The sequence below is a fragment of the Centrocercus urophasianus genome, unplaced genomic scaffold, assembly GCF_019232065.1.
Source record: "Centrocercus urophasianus isolate 14NV4802_14NV808 unplaced genomic scaffold, USGS_Curo_1.0 seq_495, whole genome shotgun sequence".
NCBI classification, from domain to species: Eukaryota; Metazoa; Chordata; class Aves; order Galliformes; family Phasianidae; genus Centrocercus; species Centrocercus urophasianus.
Window position 1 is genome coordinate 9,471 of NW_024885083.1, and position 5,316 is coordinate 14,786.

At 43.5% G+C, this 5,316-nt stretch overlaps 1 long non-coding RNA gene across 3 annotated transcripts in view; it reads left to right on the forward strand.

Annotated features, from left to right (window-relative positions):
- The first annotated feature begins 4,158 nt into the window (after window positions 1–4,158).
- LOC122169077 overlaps window positions 4,159–5,316 on the forward strand; it is a 3,131-nt gene continuing 1,973 nt past the window's right edge. Inside the window, exon 1 of one of the 3 annotated variants that reach the window (XR_006171462.1) lies at window positions 4,159–4,244. This is a non-coding gene — a long non-coding RNA (uncharacterized LOC122169077). Of the gene's footprint in view, window positions 4,245–4,264; window positions 4,751–4,782; window positions 5,158–5,316 lie in introns of those variants that run through there. The other 2 variants (XR_006171465.1, XR_006171463.1) reach the window with 2 other exon arrangements.

Consider the following 5,316-nt stretch of genomic DNA (forward strand, 5'->3'; position numbering starts at 1 on the left):
ACCAAGACCCTTTCAGCCCCAGAATCCCACAGTCTCAATGACTAAGCTGGCACACTTGCTCTAGGCTTCTGCCGAAATCGTTGTACTAAGTCCATCAATTCTGTCGCCGTGTATGGCCAAGCCATTATGTGTAAATGAGTCTGGGCAGGGGGCCCATTGATCAGACGGCACCCCTGCTGGTCTGTCCTGTACTTTTTCTGTTTTCCGGGTTACGACAGGACGGACTTCCCGTGGATCAGTGTCTCGCTCCAATTTTTAGGAGGGAGAGGAGGTTCTTTTATCATCTATATACCCGGCCTGAGATTAAGAAGCAACGGTTCAAATCTTGGTCCAACCAGTTTATTACAAATCTTAATCAGGGGAAAAGGGGAAGGGGAGGACGGACACTATTATGAATTAGGGTAACGGGGAAGGGAAGGAGGGCGATAGAAAAGAAGAAGCAAGGAGTCTTTATAGGCAGCAAGAGGGACATAGACACCACCATGGATCCAGCAAGGTTCATAGTTCAGTCTTTGATCTTCAGTAGCAGTGGGTCGTCAGGCAGAGTAGTTCGTTGACAAACGACAACGAAGCACGACGACGACCATGGCGATGATGGCCCCTTTTCAATAGTTTCAGAGTGGTGGAGTCAGCTGTCTTTGGAGTGACAGCTCAAATCCAAAGTGGTTGAGTCAGCTCTCCTTGGAGTGGCAGCTTCTGGCTCTGGGATCTCAGCAGAAACTCCTTTGTTCCCATCTTCTGGGCCTTGCCAGCAGATAAGAGGGAGCAGGGATGCCCATCTGCATCCTGTTTCTCACAGAACACGATGGTATCGTTCCCCAATTTTCCCCACAAGTAGCTAGAGCTGTTTAGTCACGGGCCAGACCTCCTGCCAGTAAACAGTCCTGAGCATTCTCATCCGCTCTTCTACAGAGCAAGCAGCTCTGGGGGAAGGGGCTTGCAAAATGTTCCCAAAGCAATATCCATTGTCACACGGTTAGCACCCATTAGTTGCCTCCTCAACAAAGCATTCAGAGTCTTATCACAAGAAATACCTCAGGAAGCAAGCTTTGAGCCAAAAAACAAAGAAGGATTTTCACAATCGGTCAGAATTGGATATTCAAGGTCTGATTTGGATTTGTTGTTTTCCTGATCAAACAAGTCTGTTGATTCAGGAGTCTGGTTATCGTCTATTGAAATGCTACAAATTTGGCCTACGGGAAGATGTAGAATTGGTTTCTTCCCTGTTAAAACACCAAGTTCGTGCCCCAGCTTTTCAATGCAGTCTTTCAAAAGCTGATTTTCAGTTTCTGAAGTATTATTTCTTATATCCGCATGATTTAATGCATTTAATAAAGGCCATACCACCACGGAGGCAGCCAGTTGTCTTTCTTTAGTTATGAGGACATCCTTGTGAAGTCCTTGAAAATAGTCTGCCATACAATATGGGGAGATATCGCCCATAATGCATAAGTGACCCCATTTTTCAATGGTAACTGCTCACTCTTAATAGGGAGATCCCTCAAATCCTGGGATCTCCCTGGAATTATTTTCTCTAGAGGAGTATTGTTTTTCCCCTTAACCCATTTAAAGAAATTCTCAAGAAAAGACTTGATGTTAATTTTAGTATATTCAGCCTGCCTAGCTTGTCAAGTGTATAATCAATGGATATCAACATATTACAATCACAATACAATCAAGAGAGTTAGACTAAGTGGACAATGATAACAAAAGAAAATAAATGGAAAGCTTACCCTTATGCTAGGCTTAACCACAAAACACCAGAAGAGGCCACCTCCAGAAGAGCTCCTTCCCCCCGGTAGCCAGCTCTTAAATAGGTCTAGGAGGGGTGGAGCCTGGCTCCCCTCCTTCTGACAGCACAGGTGAATTGCCTTCACCTGTGCTCCTCTGGCTGACTCATGGCTCGCCTCAGGTGATCAATCAGAGGTTCAGGCCGTGACTCAGCAGTTCCCATACAGTCACCGAGCTCAGGTGAAAGCAATTCACCTGTGTGACTGCAAGGGCTAGAGCCTGACTCTACCTCTCCTAGACCCCATTTAAGGGCTGACTGTAATTGAGGAAGGATTTTTTCTAGGAGATTGGTCTTTTTGGGGGGTGTTTCTGTATGCTCAGGACATGGGTGGGTATTTTTATTTCTGATTATTTCTTTCCCATATGATAGTTTTTCTAGCTTTGCAATTTATAGTTACCAGTCTAATCACACCACCATGTATGTTTGTTCATTATATTTTTATTTACAGGGGTGTTGTTTTTTCATACTTTCTTTAAAAGAGAGAAAAGAAGAAACAGGAAGTCATTTATTGTTTATTTTAAATGAAGCATAGAAAGGCTCATGCTTTACAAAGCCTTTTGTCTACCTCCTTTTTTATATTTGTTGAGAAGTTTTATTGCTTTCTTTAGGATACTTGTAGTCTCAAACCATGTCTTAAGTGTTGATGGGGAGAAAAAACAGAATGACAGTCTTCTACAGAAGTTTACTGTGGTCTAACAACTGTTATTTAGATGAGAAGGCTACTATGGAATATGTTAATAGTCCAATTGAAATAATTTTAGTTATTAGTTTTACATTTTCAGCGAAGAACTGAAAGGGTAAATAATTTCTGATGCTCTATACACACAATAAAGTGCATATTTCCATTTGTAAATTATTTCAGAGCTTCTACAAAATATTACATCTTATTTAGCTTGTACATTCTTAAAAAACTAACAAAATTAAGGCCAACGTAACTTCACACCTACAACTTAATTGTAACACAGCAAGTATTTGAATACATTGAGATAAGATTAAACTAGTAAACATTACAAGTTAATTAAGTTGGCTGTGGGTTCAAAACAATTAACCATAATTAAATACACCAAACATTAGACTATAGACTAACACTATATGCTACAATCATTCTGTTAGTAATATTTTGAGAGCTTTGGGTACCTGTTTTAGTTTTTTTAAGTACATAGCTTTTAATCCCAAACTTACTGTACCATGATCTAAAGTATAACAAAATAGTAGAGCAGCAAGGTTGTAGGCTACAGCAAGTGAGGATCTACTTAGATATAAGAGCAGTAGGCATAGAAATAAGAGAAAGAACCTGCTTACCTTTGGAAGGCCTGTATAGTTCTCAGATAGGCAGGGATCACCTGGTGATGTGCTTGCATCTTCACTACCTATCCTTAAATGAAGTTTGGTAAAGTTGGATCCTGGCTCCAAGGCAAGACTGGCAGTGTCTTGTACTGACCTTTTAAAAAAATCAAGTAATCATCCCTGAAAAAGCACACAAACAAGTTGATTTGTTCTTTATTAGTCATTTATTAATCAAGTCTTCTACCCTAGATTACTATTCAAGAACACTTTAGATTTTGTAGAATGAAAATGATGAGTATTTAAAAACAAGTACGAAGTTCTAAGAAAATATTTTAATGTTAGCACCATGAGAAACAAACTTGTAAGTCCTTACCTGCTAATACATCTTATTCTGTCACTTCTCTACTATCATCCCTGAGGGAGAAAAGGCATGATAGTTTTCAGCAGTTCTTTAGAAGAAACCTTGATTTGTATATTTTGTAATAAACAATCTCCAAGTTAACACACATTTAGTTAAAACAACTCTTTAGTTGTTATAGATGCCTTACATCAATATCCTATACAATTAACACAAGACCATTAGACTGCAAAAAAAACCCAAACAAACAAACAAAAAACAAAACAAAACAAAAAAACAACTGAATCCTGTAATCTTCAAACATCTATCAGTTGTTTTTGAGACACCCAATTCTTCTCTTCCAGAAGCCTACACACTCTAGCTGCCGATAGGAGCTATGCAGCCCCAGGCGTCTTTAAACTATGGCAAGAAAGTTAGCCCCGCCCCTTGGCGCTAGGGGACGAGCATAAGGCAGAATTTTCAGACACCATTTTTCTCCCCCAACTGAAATTGCTATCGCTGTTCTTTAATGCCCTCCTTTTCCACCGTTTTTGTTATTCTTATCACGGCTCCTGTGAGTCAATTAAAAAACAAACAAACAAAATTATCTAGGCACGCTGCAGCAGTGTGGAGTAAAGCATACTAATTTCCTCATGATATTCAGGCCTGGGACGTTGTGGTCTACACGGAGGGCGGGGCGAAGTGGAGGCCAGCCTCCGGCCTGATGGGCAGTTGTCTTACCCAATGGGGTCGCAGAGGGCCCTAACCGATGAGGGAGAGGCTCGTTTAGGCACTTAGTGGTGTTCTCCCCGTACGCGATGCGTGCAGGTAGGTGAGGCTGCGCGTAGTTGGCTGCACGCGTTTTTGGAGGATAGGAGCTTTTGAGCTAGGTATGGTTGTGTGTAGTGGGGTTGTGATCGCTCAGCTTTGCTGTGTGATGACATAATGATACGGGAGGCCTGAGCCGCTGCCGAGTCCTAGGATTTCTGTGGATAGCGGCAAGATAGTGCTTTTCTTTGCTGGTTTGGACATGGATTTAGGTAGGTCCGCATGAAGGAAGAAGCTGAGTAACGTGTCTTTAGTAAGTGTGGGGTGGTTTGGCGTAATTTGTGGCCCCCAAGGGCTCCAGTTATCCCGAGGAAAGGGCGAGAAGGGTGATCTGTGATTTCTACAGGCAACTGATGTGCCTCGGTGGCCATGTTGTAGGCGCCCAGAGCAATACTGTAATGCAGACCAGTAACACTAGTAGGTGTGCACTAAGGCTGGGGGAATGGCCGTCGCTTTTTTGCACATACTCTGTGTAGCTCTGTGCCTGGAACTAGCTGGGTATCATGGTGAGCAGATGGGAAGAGGAGGGAGTGCGCTCTCGTTTGCGGCTTGTAGGGAAATGGCTGTGTGAGGCCGGTTAAGAAACGCTCTGTGGCAGGATTGGTTTCCTTCGGGAGCGATCGCGGAGGTGGTGAAGCCTCTCGTGATGGGACCGTTGAATTCTGTCGGCCTTGGGGCGCTGGGTGACTCCTTTGTATCTCTGGGCAGAGCGGTTGAAATCTTGTGACCGCGTGGTTATGGTTTATCGGTCCTGGCTCCGCCTAGTAGCAAATAGGCGCCATTACAGTAGTCGCCATTTTTGCTGGTCCCGCGCCCCTGGTTCAAGGCTGCGGGGGTTTATGTTATGCCGCCTCTTCCCCTACTTACGAGCAAGTTGGGCTTCTGAGTGTTCTGTGGCAACGTGGTGTGAAAGGTAAAGGCGAACGTTGCCCCGAGCAGACAGTGAAATAGTCAATGGCGCGGTTTTGCGGTTGGACTGCAGAAGGGGAGGGGATGTCTGGGGAAGGCATTTTGTCCCGAAGGGAGTGGGAGTAAAGACACACGGGCGACCTCCGGCTTTTTTTTTTTTTTT